Here is a 19,050-nt window from a genome sequence, read left to right as displayed (position 1 = left end):
CTAAAAAAAAATCCTGACAATTTTCTTTTTATGGTAGGGGGGAGGGGGGTGCCTGACAAAGATATGGGGTTCACCCATGCATCCCCCTGTCTGAGACTGATACCACTGATGCCCCTCCCAAACCCCTGTTCCCTCCTTAATGTTTGACACTGGTATTAACAGCTCTGAAATGGCCTGTTTGGAAATTTTGCTCGACTCAGTTGCAACTCCAAACCAATGGGATAAATGACCTACAATGAACTTGTAGGTTTATCCAATTGAAGTAAATCAAGTGTGTTCATCATTTTTATATTTTTCTCTCTCTTTTTTCCCCCTCCTTTTTGGCTCATAAACTTATCCCCTGCAACTTGTTCTTAGGTGGATCCGAGTGTCGCGCTCATCATATCGTTAAGAAAGAAAAAGAAACACTGTCAGTGACCAGAAATGCCCATAAGGTGAAAAAAAAAAGTTATTGATGAGGTGCGATCATAAGGGACCGATTTCGATATGCTTTGCCTGTCAACGACTTTTAGGTGCGTTATAGGTCATAAGTTCATCTCTTGGTGTTCGGCGCTCGAACAGTCACAAATCTATTCCCGAGATAACCAACCGTTGGTTCAACCCCAAAGGAAGAGGACGACGAAATATCATAAAACAAAAGGATGAAGAATGAAATTGATGCTTTAAATAAATAAATAAATATTAAATAAAACATAGAGCAAAAATACAAAAAACTAAAGAGATCAAGGAAAAATATATATAGAAGGTTTAAGCCATGGGATCATTTGTGGTCAGTTTGTGCATATCAGAGTTTGTCAACTGATGGAAAGAAACATCAGTTTCCACGGCAACGTAAACCTTATGAAAAGGTCATTCAAAGTGACAATAATTTTCTGGAGTATATCAGTTTCATATCGGATGGCATCCAATTGAAGTTAACACCAAATCATCACACATTCTGCGATTGATTATAAAATAAATTTTTGGGCTATTTACTATCAAGGGATATGCCAACATGTTATGTTTCGTAAGAATATCAAAGACAAAATCTGACCGTTATAGGATTGTACCATGTTTTCAGTTTCATTAAATTTCTGTCGATGAAGAAGGTAGAATCTTTGAGTATCCCTACAAAAATTGTTCCTGGTATAGAGGGGGGGAGGGGGTGAAGGACAATGAGGTGAGAGGATGGGATGGGATGTTCACATCAGTGGCGGAGCGACCATACAGTCAGGGGGGCGAATGCCCCCGCTGACGGCCTCAAATGGACTGCTGGCGCCCTTTTCAGCTATTTACCACTTGTTTCCACTTTTTTCTTATTTGCGATTATTGACTTTTTCTTGCGCTCTCATCTACCTATTGACATATGTCACATTTTGTTGGTGTAATTTTCTGACAAAATGCTCTAACGGCTATTTATTCTTCGTTTATCTGCAAATGGGCAAGGCCCAGAAAGGGTCATTTCCGGCGATCTAGGGAGTATCTTTACTCAAAAAATTTCTGGATACGCTACCCGCCAACCTGTGGTGGCGCTTCACTTAGTGTCGAAAGCTCCCCTACAGACCATTCTCGCCCCCCTTGACCAAATACCCCTAGCTCCGCCACTGATTCACATGGATGAACAGTTTTGATATTCATCCAATTTATTTTGGTACCAAATTGCTGATTTTCAATAAATAGTAAATAATAAGACCAGCTTTAATGTTGTCATAGATTTTGGTGGATATGTTGCGATATATATCTTAAGCCCAAATTATGCGGTGAAACTGTTTACTTTTGAAACGGAAAATACCTGATTACGATTGTTGGAGTTAAAGTAGATGATTTACAAGTAGCTTCTTTCGTACGTCAGATTTTTACACGTTTTTTTGCAGCGTTACTGCTCAGTGATGGCAGCCAAGCACAGTATTGCAGATTTACGTAAATTACAGCATTAAATGACAAATTTATGATGATTTTCCAGTTGTATCAAACATATCTTGGTGGAACATTAATTGCTCAGTTTATGCTGTAAAATGTCTTCATAAAACTGTAAGGATCGATCCTCCAGCCACAAGAATTCGCTGTGCATTCCGAGTGAATTAATTAAGGTATACATTAGTCTATTTCGCTCCTCCTTTACCGCCTATGAACTAATAGTATGTATCTCCCTAATTGCCTGCAATTACGATCTGGCAAAACTGTTGGCCTGGGGGTGGGGATGGGGAGGGGGGAGGGGGCTTCTGAGGCTACATCCAAACCGAGTACTAGCAATTCTTAGTCTGTCTTCCCCCAGACCTGTAGGAGAGCCTACGTTCCGCTTCAATTTTTCAGAATTCCATTTTCTACAGATCTTTAAGTAATGAATAGCATATATGTGAACCTCACATTGGATCGCACATATATATTCCTATATTTGTCATCCCCGGATAGATCATATATGTCAGTCTTAAACCTTTATATTGCTTATGGAATCTATAGCCCGGAGCGAATAAATTTCTGATAAGGGCGGCATGAATATTTGATAGGAATGCTACCTGGATGTTACTCTCTACGTCAATTCCCGGAGCACACACGTGTGAAAAGTAATGAAGGCGAGAAATGAGGAGACAGCACGCCTTTAGATCTGTTCAATGACTTAAGCTTGACAGGCCAATTAATAATAACAGTAATAATAATAATCATAATAATAATAATGACAACTTAACTCGGTGCCGTGAATGTACGTACGGCCACTACTTTTTATTACCCTTAACCAACTTTTCTTTTTGGTGTATTTTGAGACGTATCGATCGACTCCTTTGAATTGAGGGTGAAGATACTATGGTTGATGGGGGCTGGGGGTGAGGGTTTTGTTGGTGGGAGAAAGGGAAAGTGGGGCATAGGGACAGTTATTGGTTAGTCCTCCTGCTTTATATAAAGTTGATTTATATGTTTATATTTTTTATTTGACAAAAGTAGCAAATTCTTTCCCTCACTTTTTCTGGCGTCTATGATGTCATGTCTGATTGGTATTTTAAGAAAGAAATTTTGAAGTTCCTTTGACATTTTTGACAACAGCAAAGTTTGGTCACGTACGGAACGATTCATTGTAATTCTCAACCGAGAATTGAAGATACACCGATGAGCTGGGCATGGCTGTAAATAATGTAAGCATCATCAAGAGATTTTTTTGGGGGGGCAGGACAAACAAGAGGGGAATAGTATGCACCATGTAGTGGTGGTGGGAAGAGGGGGGGGGGGAAGGTGGAGACATGTGGAAGTGGGGCAGCATGCATTTCTCTAAGAAGATAATAGGCCCCTATGCATATAATTATCATGATACCTTTTTTATGACAAATTGGCCAGGTAAGGGGGCATACAGGGTTTGTGAAGGGGGGGAGGGGAGAATAACTCTGTCGTTGAATCTGTTTCAGGTTTTTTACTAAAACAGTTATTTCAAATAATTAGATTTTCATGAATTCTTTGGTTATAGTAATAAGGTGTAATGTGGTGCCTATTTTATGTAGCATTTGTTTGGTTTACTTTATTTATTTATATCCAAGCTGTGAAATACATAATGTATAATTTTAATATTTATTGCTGTTTGTTTTGTACCATGAAATTGTCAATATTTGTCAATAATTGCTGTGACCTAAATCCCATTTAGGCCTATAGGTATTTCTTGGAAATGTCCTGCCAAAAGTATTCCTTTAGCTTAGCTTCGTACAGTAAGGTCAAATATCATTATAAAAGAAACAAAGTCAAAAAGACAAACGGTTTTTGGGCAATTTTATTTTATCAATAAAGTTGCGCTATTACCCTACCCATGAGATTGGTTCCTCGGTGATGTAATTTACGTATGCTGAGGACCCCAATGTTTTAATAGTCACTTGTTAGCGCTCAGCAGGGTAAAAAAAAAAAAATAATCAAGCCAGCTTTCTTTAGTTTTGCTCCAGTTCAGTCATATTTATTCAGGCTAAGCTTGGTATCAACCACACTCTAGGAGCAGCAAGCTTTAACCTAAAAAGTTCACAATTCAGAAATGATCTATGTCTGATTTCATAGTCGCCATGGTGATTCTCCCTGTATTTTGCTGGGTTGTGAGATAAACAGTTAAATGTGGGGGTTGCATTTTAATATAAGCAAGCGATACTAATTTTGAGTTTTGTTGTTTTGTCTGTAAATGGTAGTAATTAGTGATTGCCTGCCTCTATACAAATGAAGAACATATAAACATATTATTTCCAGTTAATCATTTTTTGTGGATCTCAAAATATGCTATGATTTATTCTGCACATGTCAAGTAAATTCCTAGATTGAGGTCAATTATACATGTACATATGAATACAAAGTAGAGTATACAAATACTTGTTCCTATTACCATTATTTGCTATGTGTACGAAATGTCGGATAAAAAATAAGCCAATAAAACCAATCAGCAGAAAACCAATATTTAAACATTCCCCCCTATAATTATTGCAGATATATATTTTTTTGATCTGAAATATCAATCCTAATATCAGCAACCAACATACACCATTGAATTAAGTAATAAACATTACATAATTATACACAATTATATCCCTCTACCTCTCTCTCACTCTTGCCCTCTCTCTCTCTCCGCCCTCATCTTCATTACCTTCCTTCCATGTTCTCTCTCTCTCTAAATAAAAAACAAAATTCCACGGACTAATTATAAGCACGAGACACCGAAATATGTATGTCGACCGTTTCCCCACTCTCGACGTAATTTTACACAAGTTCTCTGTCTGTCGTAACGACTCAGGTATGTGATGTGGTCACTGCCCCCTTGACTCATTAACTCCTTATCGTATCGTCTTCCTCGACGACGGTCGGAAAAAAATACTCGCAAAATGGGAGATCAAGCCGCAAATGAAGAGATTGTGCACGTCGGGTAATAAAAACAGACTTTGATCGATGGATAAACAGATGCCGTAGTAATAGTCTGCCGGTCGGTCCTTTTGAATCTCTCTCTCTGCTTGCTGCTTTGTGTCTCTCCCCTCATCTCCTTTTTGCGTCTGCTGCCACCGTTACTAGTGTCAACAGCGTTCATCTTCTCCAACTAAGCTCCGGCTAGCTAGCTCGCTCACGGAGCACGTTGCCCATCAGTTCAGATCTTCGAAACTTGCTTCTGATAAACGACGACCAGTCGGTCTAGAGTCTTTTTATTATACTGTAACTAATGCGGCTTTGTCGTAGACCTACAGTAGTGCGGTGGCTGATGTGTTTTCTGTTTCGGAGCTGAAGTGTTAACATACATACATCTATGCTGTAGGGAATTTCACCCCCAAGGAAAGGATCATGAGTTTTTAAAGTTAGCTACGGGCAATATTTTTAAAAAGGAATCGGGAAATCTCAAATTTTTACAGGAGAAGACAACTTTATTTTTACATCTTACAGTTTTACCGTAGACTTTTTTGCTTGTGGGATAAATTCGTCAATATGGGTAAGTTTATATATACATATATATATATATTTACATATATGCTGTTAAATCTATTATCATTTCTTGTCATTACTTTACTGGGTGCCATTTTTCATGCAGGTAGGGTGGGGGAAGGTGGGGGGTGGGGACCGAGGGGAAGGCCAGAGGGGAAGGTAGTAAAGACCGGTTGCATTCGGCTAAAGTATTTGTTTAACTCTATATAATTTAATTTGATTATTCGACAGTTTTTTGGGACCATACTTTAACCAGAATTGTTCTGTCATTGATGGCTTTTGAGTAATTAGTTTACCCAGATGCTGTACTGGTATCTATTCACTGTTTATATGTTAAACTAATCACCAAACTAGTTTCGCTTTAAATAAGTCGGCTGTTGGTTTTTGATTGTACACTTTTTCTCTAATCTATTTATATATATAATATTAATATATACAATATTTAATTGGTTTTTATAATTTTGCAGAAGTATGTTAGCACTGAATATTAGCATTCAGACTGCCCTATAACCGAGGGGCTTCAATGTTTAACTTGGTTTTGAATATTAAATTTTCTTCTCATGTTTAGAAGTTTAGGGTACAAGGAGTCGTATATTGAGGTAGCAGTTGTTTTACACGTCCTATCTAATTGTTATCAATCATTAATGGGATGTTTGAAACCGTTCATGATGAGAGAGTAATGGTTTACAACTTTAATCGTTTTGTAGATATATGCCAATCCATTTGTCTGTATAGCCTTGGTTAAGAAATGCATTCCTAATGACAAAACAGTTCCATTCTAAAGTAATAAAGTCTGTGTCTTTGAGGTAGCCATCGTTAAATCTGTACTTTCGAGAGAGGGCAAAAGCCAGTCACAGACAGTAAAGATAAATGGTTAAAAAAACAATAAGAAGTCTTCGAGTTCTAGAAACAGATGCGTTTTCAGAGTAGATCGGAATGACACAACAGATTGAGAGAGTTTGATGGATTCAGTTACTTTGTTCCATGGATACATTGGTTTTCCCCAGGATCTGATAGTAGGCTTCATGGTGAGAGGACGTTTATATCCGAGAGAGCAATTTATATGTGCATCTGTAAGGCACATCTATCAGCTCTGATAATTTCATTGGTAATAAAATCCCCCTGCTTTTATTATCTTCACCTTCCCTGGCTTTATTTATCTGCACCTCCACCCAGCTTATTTTGCATTATTATTCAGAGCAGAATGTTACCTTATTACAGTCACTAATTGTTATTAAGACTGTTAACGAACCGCAGAGTATATGCTTAAACTACTTGTGACGAGGATTAAAGACTTCATCGTTTGTTAGGAACAATCGACCGGTAATTTAATGACTTAATTGGGAGTATTTTGGTTTGGACTCATGCAATTATAGAGTGAATGCAAATAAAAAGGGAAATTAAATGGATTTAGTGGAAACAGTTGGAATTAATTAATTAATTTAGGGGAATTAGGGGATTGAAGCAGCTGAAGCAATACTCGTCAATATGAAACGATTGGAGATTGTGTCTGCAGTTTCTATTGTGTGAAACTGCAGGGCCCAAACCATTGTTCTTCAATGCATTCTCCCATGCAGCCTGTCTACACGTATGCTGTAGCCCCGGTCCCCCCCCACCCATCCCTCTTGGCATCTTACTTTTGAAACAGTACATAATGAAGTTATATTATGTAATGTCAGGTTACGTATGTCAGGTGATGTAAGTTTAAAACTCAACCAGTTGCTCTATACAGTCTCCAGGTTGCTAGGTCATTATACGGCCGTTACTAACCGTGAGTTAATTGGGTTATGTAATAGTGCGCAACGGCAACGTAGGCTTGCATAGCCCCAGTGAAATTTGATACGAATTACAACCCATTTTGTTTTGTGGATTGTGGATTAATTAATTGATAATATTGCAAGTTACGATAAAGACGACTTAAAAACACATTCAACTTTCACTCACGTAAATATCACGAGAATTGGTAACTCGTAGTAGGTGAAATCTCTGTAAGAAACTCACGTGTGATGTCCAAATGAAAATCGACACAAACTTAACAAAACGGTACTTAAAATCGTTCCCAAAAGTATCTTTTCCAACCTTTCTAAAATTTTTCCATTCTGCACAAGTTGAACATATGTATCAACTACAAAATACGTAAGTCTCGGAAAGAAAGTATAACGCAAACGAACACGATACAGTTTCTTCTATCACTAAGGGTAAATGAACTGTGAAAAAATGCACCGGGCTATATCTGTTCCGCGAAATGGCGTAATCTCGTACGGGGTTGATGTATTATACTAATCATGGGAATCAAAACCTACCAAAATGGAATTTGTGTAACGATTGTGATTAAATTTAATTATTAAATTTATTGTTTGGGAAGATTTATGGTTCGTTTTTACACGTTTACATTTTTCTTAGCACAAATGCTGACTGAATAAAATCTGCAACGTATAAATGACTACCGGACTTGTACTAAAGTGGTCCCTAAACAAGTAAACAACACTGACACAGTTGAAGTGAATACATGATTATTGTAACATTCTAGCGAAATATTTACCCATTCTGTCTGGGTGGTGCCAAGTACTCAGGAAGGTGTAGCCCCAATAATTTGGATTTTTATCTTTACATATATGGAACTTTTTGGGAAAATCGATCTCGGCCCACCTCCAATCATCATCCTACGCTGATACAAGAACTCGGAGACAAGGGTGGTGCCAGCATGGGGCTAGGGCCCCCACCCCCTCCTCCGTCGGAGAGTTCTAGCCCCGTTGGAGATATTTTTGAAATATGTCGGGGGTGTAAGAAAAATGTTAATAACAACACAAATTGTGTGCAATTTAGCCCCGTCTGAGAGTCTAGCCCCCATGGGGAAATCATGGCACCACCCCTGCTTTAAAATAAGGTTGTTGTGGGCCGCAGTTGGTGATACTGGTCCATGTCGCATCTTATTCATAATTGGGTGGTTTCTATGGCAGAGCTTGGATTTTGTTGATAGGGGATCATGAAGCAGGCTTGTCTCATGGGGGGGGGGGGGGGAATATCATAATAAACGGAAACACAAACATTTTCGGGGGTAGCAGGGTGGTTGTACAGCACGGTAAAAATTCTTGTGATAGGGTGGGACCAATTCCATTCACTTTCCAGCTGGCATGTTCGGAAAAATACTGTTCCCCTTATTTGTGGAGGAAATTTATGATCCCCAACCCCCTCTCCACTTCATTAAGGCTGCCCACTTTGTGAATAGGAGAACAGCCCTGGTGTAGAGAGGCATTTGTTAATAACTTCTAGTTTTATAGATGGATATTTGTATTTTGTGCACATGGTGACCAGTGCCACGTTGGGGGGGGGGGGGGCACATGCCATCCAAATCCTAACAATTCCAAAATGCTTACCAGGGAAAAACTTTGTCTGCAGTTTCACCATAGACGACACAATTCTATAAACTATTTCATTGACGCACCCCCCCCCCCCCACCAGATTTTCAAAAAAAAATCCTAATTTTTGGAAACCAATATTCTAAAGGGGAAGAAAGGTCACTACATTAAAATGGTTAACAAGGGGCCAGTCCACCTCCTTATCGACGACGGCCCAGGGTGCATGCCACATGATGATTTCACAAAATTTGGCTTAAAATAAAACAATTTCACGAGCTGCAAGGGGGTGGTCGCCCCTCCACCCCCTTCTGGATCCACCATTGATTTTTTATCCTAATATAAATAGATTTAATATAAAAAGAGATAAGACTAAAATAACCTCTTTTCTTTCATATATTGTCTGCTTCTTCCATAAATCTTTCCTTTCAACTGTTGTGCTCTTTCTTTGTACCTGTGCTGTATACTTAACAATTAATGACAAAGATAAATATTTCTTTTATGAATAAAAATACTTGCACGTAATAAAACCCATAAAGTTGTATACACATGCATTGTCAAAACAAAGGAAAACGCTAGTTGCAAGTTACTGTACTCAAAACGACCTATCCATCAATTTTCCTGGGCCCTCCCCAAAATATTAATGAAATAACAGACAACAAAGCAGTTCAATCAAAAATGGTCATCAAAATGTTTGTGTGAAGATAAGAGACCACAGCCTAGTTAAAAACCCTGAAACATCTTAATATTTGATTCTGCACTGCATTTTAGGGAAAATAAATCACTTTTATTCTTAATTGTATTTCGTGACGAATATTACAACATCCAGTCTCCGTTTAGGTGTTGAGCAACTTGCAACTAGAAATAATGTTCTTGTAGATTCAATCCTGCTGAATTTCCATCAAGTTTGAAGAGTCCAGTGCTTATCCTCACGACTCGCAGTTTCCTTGCAGAAAGCAGATCAGAATACAGGATGGGATGCAAGTCCACCGCAGACTAACAACACGGCACGCTGGTATTAATTTGCAGCAAAGTCATCTGGAGCAATCAGAAATGTGGTGTCTCGCTTACCCAATACATGCTACATACAAACTTGCACTTTTACATTCTTGTGAAAGTCATATTTGTTCAAGGTTTTTTTGCTCCTTTGTAATTCTGTCTGGAATGCTGCATGATACAGTTTGCTGTGGGGAGAAAAGAAATTCTTCTATAACAATTGTCTTTTTCTAATAACTGGAAAGCGAACACAATTCAACACATGACACAAATACAGCTATCCGTGATTCCTGCTATTCCACAAATACTTACTCAAATAGTGATTTTTTATTCCTGGCCAATTTATATAATTTTGGTATGCCATTTACACAAAATTATACAGTATTTCACTTTTTTGATAGTTAGAAGTAATGATTTTAGCAGGGGGAAGTTTTGCTACAGCATTTGAAAAAAACTTTCAAAAGATAGCCTGAAGAAGATTAAGAATTAACAAAGGTTTATCACTAATAATTAACCAAATTCACAAAAAAAACAAAAATCAGCATATTGATATGTACGCATTACATGCATGCCATGAAATTTTGAGTGTTTGACACATACTTCCAGAGCTAAATTGAAACTTGAATAATAATTACATGAATTAAGAATAATTTGTTAATATAAAAAACTAAGAAAACTCTAAACAGGAAAAAAACTTCTATCCTATACCTTAAAATTACATCTTTAGTGGAAAAATTGTAATTCTTAAATTTCTTTTGTTACAGGATTATAATAAAATCGTTGGAAGCAGCACTCACCCTCTTTTTATGAATTAATTAATTAATTAATTATTTATTATTTAATTAATAATTAATTAATTAATGAATTAATGCTTGATTTGTGCAGGAACAGTGAATTTTTAAACATCGCTGTAACCGGCTTGTTTAGCTAAAAACTGCAATTTTTAGATATGGGGCCACTTTTTTGTCAAAAAGAAAAAAAAAATAATGTAATCAGTTCTTTGATTTACTGTGACTCTGTTTCCATACATCTGACCATTACGAGAGTTGCAACACATTGAAACAGTGAGGATACTTAAAAAAACTTCATTTAAAAAACAATTGAACAGGGCTTCGCCGTATGCAGGACTTTTAAGTAAAGTGCCCGCTGAAACTTTCAAAAGGTAACATAATTTTCACTAAATCTGGCTTAAATATTAGCATGTTGGTGTAAATATCATAAGGTGTGTGTCGGAATAGGAAGATTATTTCCCTGGAATGAGCTTCCCAGACAACAACATAAACATCCATAGCCTATACTAGGTCTAGGTTCGATTCGGATTTATTCATTAAAGTTCATAATAAAGCTTTAAAACTATTTGTCATCGTTTGTATTTTGTATTTTAGTAGGAAGAATATGGATGCTGAATGACTGATATTTATAGTGTAAGAGAGAAAAAGTAATGGGGCTTTCAGAAAATCTGAATTAGGCATTGATTGGGTTTAACCAGTTATAACTTAGTCCCATCTCATAAGTAAATGCCTAATGGGCCTTAGGCCTATAATATTCATGAAGATTGAACAGTAAACAGTTTTAAGTTCCTACTGAAATATATTGAGATATGTTTCTCCGAAGACGCCCAGCCTGAAGAGAAAGTTAAACCACACCTGACCCAAATTCAATCACACCCTAGCGAATCCAATCAAACCCTACCAAAAATAAGACTGAATATGTTTCCCTTCAATAAACAATACGATAAATGTTCAATTTTTATCACTCAGTAGACTTCGTAAAGTTCAATGGTGTAGGCGTACTACGGACTAGGGTAACGCTACTTTCACTGACATTATTATTGCGTAACCTATACTGCAGTGCAACACATAATTTTCGCGCAACTGCCAGCTCAGTTTCCGAGTCTTTTGTTGCTGAATTCGGCAACAAAATCATAACATTGTACGTCAAAATTACCTCCGACATTGTAGTTAATGTATTTAGATGTCACTTACCTTCAATTAAGCGAAGATATTGCGGAGTAAACGCTTCATTTTCAACATTTTCGGTCCATGAACAGACTTGCGGTGGGAAGTTTATTTGTTGTCCCAGATTCGCAAATGAGGCTGTGTCACATATTTACATATGGGGTCAAAATTTACATATGACGTCATGTCGTTTTTCTAGTTCCAGATGCCAGCACCAATCCGAAACGGAGCAAGATTTCAAATATGAATAATATTCAAACTAAATAGGGAAAAGGGGCTGAACTTTCTCAAGAAGATTGAATAGACCTTCATTTACATATACAAGCCAGAAAAATGATTGACAGAAGTACCCAACATATCGGGATACAGCTTTTTTTGAGCAAGGTTTTTGGGGGTAACGAATTTTAGTCTCTTAATATCTCAAAAACTACTGAACCGATTATAAAAATCTTTCGGAATCTGCATTATGACTATGTTTTAAGATAGCACCGAAATTTTCAGTCAAATCGAATAATATTTCGCCGAGTTACGGCAGTTTAAAAATTTGGTCACCACGTGTAAAATTTTGAGTAACGGAAATCGGGGATGTGTATCGTTCAAAATGAATCACGGAAAGCGTCGGAGTTAATTGCGTAGCAACCTGGAGACTGTATACAAGGTAAGCATTGAAAAACTCTTAAAAGGGATGAAATTAACATTCTTGCGAGCATTCTTGTCAAAGTGTTACAAACTAGACTATAATCAACAACAGAAAACTCAGTGTCAAATTGCCAGCCAAATTAGGATTTATTCCGTTATCATGCAACATGCTATTCCCATCATGCAACATGTTATTCCCATCATGCAACATGTTATTCCTTTATCATGCAACATGTCATTCCTTTATCATGCAACATGTTATTCTGATCATGCAACATGTTACACCTTCATCATGCAACATGTTATTCCCATCATTCAACATGTTATTCCTTAATTATGCAACATATTATTCCTTTATCATGCAAAATGTTATTCCTTTATCATGCAACATGTTATTCCCATCATGCAACATGTTATTCCTTAATCATGCAACATGTTATTCCTTTATCATGCAACATGTTATTCCTTTATCATGCAACATGTTATTCCCATCATGCAACATGTTATTCCTTTATCATGCAACATGTCATTCCTTTATCATGCAACATGTATTCCTTTATCATGCAACATGTTATTCCTTTATCATGCAACATGTCATTCTGATCATGCAACATGTTACACCTTCATCATGCAACATGTTATTCCCATCATGCAACATGTTATTCCTTAATTATGCAACATATTATTCCTTTATCATGCAACATGTTATTCCTTTATCATGCAACATGTTATTCCCATCATGCAACATGTTATTCCTTAATCATGCAACATGTTATTCCTTTATCATGCAACATGTTATTCCTTTATCATGCAACATGTTATTCCTTTATCATGCAACATGTTATTCCTTAATCATGCAACATGTTATTCCTTTATCATGCAACATGTTATTCCTTTATCATGCAACATGTTATTCCTTTATCATGCAATATGTTATTCCCATCATGCAACTTGTTATTCCTTTATCGTGCAACATGTTATTCTGATCATGCAACATGTTATTCCTTAATCATGCAACATGGTATTCCTTTATCATGCAACATGTTATTCCTTTATCATGCAACATGTTATTCCCATCATGCAACATGTCATTCCTTTATCATGCAACATGTATTCCTTTATCATGCAACAAGTTGTTCCTTTATCATGCCATATGTTATTCCTTTATCATGCAACATGTTATTCCTTTATCATGCAACATGTTATTCCCATCATGCAACATGTTATTCCCATCATGCAACATGCTATTCCGAACGTCAATCGTTGCTGACCGAGCAATTCTCTTTATCCTGCTCCATCTCAATTAATGCTCAGAAAAATCAGGCCACCACAGAGTGGCTCAGCAATGTTATCAACGAACGAATTAACATATTATGCAAAAAAAAAAAAAAAAATCCAAGAATTATCTTCGTTAAGAATCCGTTGTCATGTCAGTCAATAAACTTAAGCATCAAAGTCCTGCCTATTAAATATTTGAGTTTCATCTATTTTTTTGGTTAATTTCCCAGGATGTACCCAGAGAGTGGAAGAGGGATATACCCCAGGAGTAAATTTAAGTCAATTTAAATTTGTTTTGAATTGTCAGAAGCATATGTATCTTGAACAAGTTCAGTCTTTATTACTTTATGTTTCTTAAATTAGCCCTTTCATTATAGTTAAGATTTTATCACCAAAAATGAACCATCTGTTGATGTCAACTCGGTGAGTCTGTGGCTTATGGCCATAGTGAAGCGATGACGAAACTCTGACGTGTTATCGTAATTTCAATCTATAAATCTAGTAAAATAAACTGAGAATTAATGATTCCAATTCTCCTAGTAAGAAATGTGTTTTTATAAGTGATTAATTGGACACCACATGTGGTTTGAATTCCTCCAGGATACTTTTTTCAGTACATTAAAAAAAAATTCAATTTATTTTGATACATATACCATTTTAATGTTTTTATGAAGTGACATGATATAGCACTACTAGCATCGTGGAATTTTAGTGGATAATAACCCTTCATGTTTCTAGTCTTGCAATTTCTACAAGTTGTATGAAATTATTTGAACTAATTATCTGGAAAAATTCAAGTATTGATCGCAACAAATGAAAGAGCAAATTGGCCGTCAAATATTGCATTCAGAATTAATTGCAAAAAAAAAATCTGGTGACATGAACTAATAGTACTTGGTATGCAGTTATCCTTCCCCTCCCCTCCCTCCCCTCCCCCACCATCCCTTCCCCTCCCCTCCCCTCCCCACCATCCCTTCCCCTTCGTCATTCTTTTCTCCTCCCTTGTTGTACCATGGACGAGCTCTAGTGGAAGCAATTGTAGTAGATTGTTGGAGAAAATGAATTCATATTGTGATGTTCAATAACTGTAACTAACGTACCCTAACTTAATCAATGACTAAATCAAACTTATTTATTGATTAAAATCAATTATTTAGTTTGCTTAAAATCTTCTTTAATTCATCAAATATCAAAACCCAAAGCAAGCCCTTATTGAAATAGTAAATTTCTGTTACACAATTTAACTGTATGTTTTTGTTGTCTCAGTCTGCAGCTGCTAGCTAGAATCGGTTGCATTTATACGCTCCGTCCTCCCCCCTCCATTCCACCATAAATTTAACCAAAAAAGAAAGAAACTTCATGAATTTTTGAACCCCCAAGTATCTTATTTTGTTCAAAGCAAAATGTTAAAAACGAAAAGAAACAAAAAAAAAGGGATGGTCGATTCGAGACGAATGAAGTATCCAGACCAAATTCCTCCGTCTGCAAACAAGAATGTACGGGAAAATGTCACGGCAACGATAAACTGACACGAAATTCCATTTACAGCTAGCATGCAATTGAATTATTGTCCAGAGCCTGTAGGGCTCGATGCAGTCGGAGGATGTAAGCTAAATAAATTTTCGAAACTGTTTGCGTAGAGAAAATGTCAACCATTCGTTACTATAGTTCGTCATGGGCTCCCTAAATGTTGTACAGGCTCTTAAATCAGTTATAGGGCACACATGTTTAATCTGAAATTGAATTTTGTTTACACAATTTTTGTTATTTGTTTAGTCTTGAAAAATGAAAATAGCAGCAGCGGTTTATATATATCGAAGATTCGAAAATAGACAGAAGTTGTAGATATAATGTGACTGTATGGCCAATATTTTAAATGGCTTCCGAATTCCATTTACCTGTCTTCACAAAACAATCGCACTCTAGACATGCTAGCTAATATAAGGTACGGTTGTACTGTGTAAAAATTAGGGTTACCACTGTATACGTCCCTCTAAGACACGGTTTAGGGCGAGAGTGCTAAATTGTCACAGAGTAAAAACAGACCTGTACGCTAGTATCTCCCAAATTATCAAAACTCGTTAAGTTTTGGAAGTCTGTAGAAAACTATTAAAACACCATAAAGAAGTAATTTGTCATGTCACAGAGAACTTTTATTCCAGTTAAAAATTTGTACAAATTAGTATTCACGTAATTTAAATGAGCCCATAAAAAACTAGAACATGAATATAGATTTTAAACTTGAAAAGTCAAACCATTGACTGTTTGCCTAGCTGTGTTGTACTGTTTGTTAATACTCACTCTGATCTCTAATATGGTAGATAAATAAATTAATAAAGGCTAATTATGTATGTCACAATATAAATAGTGAAAATGAGTAATTATTTTACATTTAATACATTGTGTATCCATATATATATATATATATATATATATATATATATGCATACATGTATGAATATCTAACTGTAACAATTGTGAAGGGTTTTTTCTCCATAATTCTCAAAAGTATACTAAAATGACTAAAATCTGGTGTATTTACTTTACAACTGTTATAACAGGCACCTTTTGATAGTTGTGCCACATGGCATTCATATCTACTTCACTGTCCATTTTACTACACTAATAAGTTGCTATGCTATATGCTAGTAGTATATGCTATTCCTCGCATGGCACATTCACCATGTGTCACTTATGTTTCGTCCTCATTATAACATTACGTCTGAATGCATTCCTCGTCGAGGGGTTTGTTTCATCTTCACGAATAAATTGAGGCAGATTGAAGTTACAGCGGCGGCTTAGTGCGGTCTCCAAAATGTCAAAGTTTGTATCGAATTGTCATCAGGATGTACGTGCCCTGCGGACGGAGGAGGTTGCTGCACCTCGAGATCGAGATGGGTAGATGTACAGGATACTAAAATCTAGGTCGTTTGAGAGAGACCCCCTTCAATTGTCGAATGATGACAAAAAAGTCATCGAGTTGTGAAGTGGGTTCATTTGGGACTCATTTTGTGAGTATCGAAGAGGCTTGGAAGAGTTATACATATGCCAATCTTTTTCTTTTGTTATCTCCGAACATGGTTGAATGATTATCAAGTAGATAGGCACAGTTTTTGCCCAAAAATTTAGTTGCCGGCATTTCTTCTTTGCAAGTGGGAAAAAATGTGATCATTTAATGTATTCACACTGGAATGAAATTAAAAAGAATACGTACAAAACATGTTTTGTAATAACTCTATTATTTAATGATGTACTGTACTATAGAATAAACTAGATTAAATGACAATTGAAGTATTCAGTGGAATTCCATCTTATTCTTGCTAAATTCTAGATAAAACTGGAATCAGTCAATGCTCCAAGATCCTGACTTTAGTGTTTAAAAGAATAGAAAGATGTTGTAGTGTTTAGTGAACGTTCTTCTCATAAACACACAATTGTCCGGCTTAATTCTTGTCATTTGAAACTATTTAACACAGATTTGATTGTCAGTTAAGCAAACCCTGTGGTGATAATGATAATCTGCTAGCAGTATGGTGATATACTCTGCTAGTAGTATGTTGATATTCATACTCTGCTAGTAGTATGTTGATATTCATACTCTGCTAGTAGTATGTTGATATTCATACTCTGCTAGTAGTATGTTGATATTCATACTCTGCTAGCAGTATGGTGATATTCATACTCTGCTAGTAGTATGTTGATATTCATACTCTGCTAGCAGTATGGTGATATTCATACTCTGCTAGCAGTATGGTGATATTCATACTCTGCTAGTAGTATGTTGATATTCATACTCTGCTAGCAGTATGGTGATATTCATACTCTGCTAGTAGTATGTTGATATTCATACTCTGCTAGCAGTATGGTGATATTCATACTCTGCTAGCAGTATGTTGATATTCATACTCTGATAGCAGTATGGTGATATTCATACTCTGCTAGTAGTATGTTGATATTCAAACTCTGCTAGCAGTATGGTGATATTCATACTCTGCTAGCAGTATGGTGATATTCATACTCTGCTAGCAGTATGGTGATATTCATACTCTGCTAGTAGTATGTTGATATTCATACTCTGATAGCAGTATGGTGATATTCATACTCTGCTAGTAGTATGTTGATATTCATACTCTGCTAACAGTATGGTGATATTCATACTCTGCTAGTAGTATGTTGATATTCATACTCTGCTAGCAGTATGGTGATATTCATACTCTACAAGCAGTATGCATGGAGGTAACTATACATGTTACTCTACTAGCAGTGAGCTGTAATTCATATACCCTATACAGTAAGCAGTATTGGACTTATTCATACTCAGCTACCAGAATGGTGGTATTGAGCTGCCACTCTACAAGTATAGTATTTCCAGTAGTGGTAATTTGAACTCTTCTATGAGAATTATCTCAGCAATTAATCTCTAAATATTACTAATATGATGATAAGTCTTTAATTCATACTGTGCAAGAAGTATACAGATGAAACTAATTTATTGTACACATATCCTCAGGAACAGTTGCCAAGCATTGTTAGATCACCATCTTTGTTCTACAAGCAGTATGAATGTAACTCATACTAGCCTGCTATGCTTGCAGAGCTGCTGATTTTAATACTCACTATAATCACTATAATTAAGAACACGTACTCCATTCTGGCTTTAATGGCAAGATTCAGCATCAGTATAAAGAAACACTGGATAATTTCGTCATACACATGACACGAATGCCACATTACGCAAATGCGCTGTCCTAAAGTAGGCCATCTGTGTCATATTTACTGCAGAGAAATTATACAAATCTATGTGACGAGAAATGCGATTGTTTATTTACATTCATGTGAAATAACTTTCTCTAGATTTTATTTTGTTCATATGGCAAATTACTTAGAGCAAACTGGGTAAGATCATTGATAAGTTAATGTTTGGTTTAATTGGTTTCGGTTGAAACCTATACAATCCGGTCGTACCACCTTCTCGGCCATTGAAGGAAAGTCTACGGATTATTGTAGCAAGAGCAATGCAAAGAAAACGTTAGGCCTGCATAACATTGCACACATGGATCAATCAAAGCATTAATGTTAATGTTAGATTTGCAGCTCAGGACATAATTCACTTTCTGTGTTGAATTAAATGGTTAAAAACTCACAATAATGTTTAAATGCAACTATATGATTGTAAAACCACATAAAGGTAGATCTAGGGTTGCTGATTCTTGATGAGGAAAACTCCAGGACAATATGCACTGCGATAAACCCCCGACCCCCCTCTCCCACCCATAGTTGGTGCTGAGTTTAGACCAATATTAAATCAAAACACCCCTTTGGGTGCACCACGGCCAGAAATGGCACTTCTGCAGGCGAGGGACTTTCAGACTCACTTAATTTTGTGAAGTAATGTTGTCATTATGAGTTCAACCTGGTTAACC

At 36.5% G+C, this 19,050-nt stretch overlaps 1 protein-coding gene and 1 long non-coding RNA gene across 4 annotated transcripts in view; one reads left to right on the top strand and one right to left on the bottom strand.

Annotated features, from left to right (window-relative positions):
* The window catches only part of LOC139984800 (potassium voltage-gated channel subfamily KQT member 1-like), a 221,165-nt gene that overhangs the window by 74,330 nt on the left and 127,785 nt on the right, over positions 1 to 19,050 (top strand). The window contains exon 1 of one of the 3 annotated variants that reach the window (XM_071998859.1): positions 5,152 to 5,407. The exons of the other annotated variants lie outside the window; for them this stretch is intronic. The gene's annotated coding sequence lies outside the window, so the exon portion shown is untranslated. Of the gene's footprint in view, positions 1 to 5,151; positions 5,408 to 19,050 lie in introns of those variants that run through there. 3 annotated transcript variants of the gene reach the window in all.
* LOC139985172 (uncharacterized) lies at positions 9,139 to 12,359 on the bottom strand. The gene is made up of 2 exons (XR_011799329.1): positions 11,738 to 12,359; positions 9,139 to 9,940 (listed from the first exon to the last, which is right to left on the bottom strand). It is a non-coding gene; the product is annotated as an uncharacterized lncRNA (long non-coding RNA).

Source organism: Apostichopus japonicus, chromosome 17 (assembly GCF_037975245.1).
Source record: "Apostichopus japonicus isolate 1M-3 chromosome 17, ASM3797524v1, whole genome shotgun sequence".
Lineage (NCBI taxonomy): Eukaryota > Metazoa > Echinodermata > Holothuroidea > Aspidochirotida > Stichopodidae > Apostichopus > Apostichopus japonicus.
This window is presented reverse-complemented; position numbering and strand designations above follow the sequence as displayed.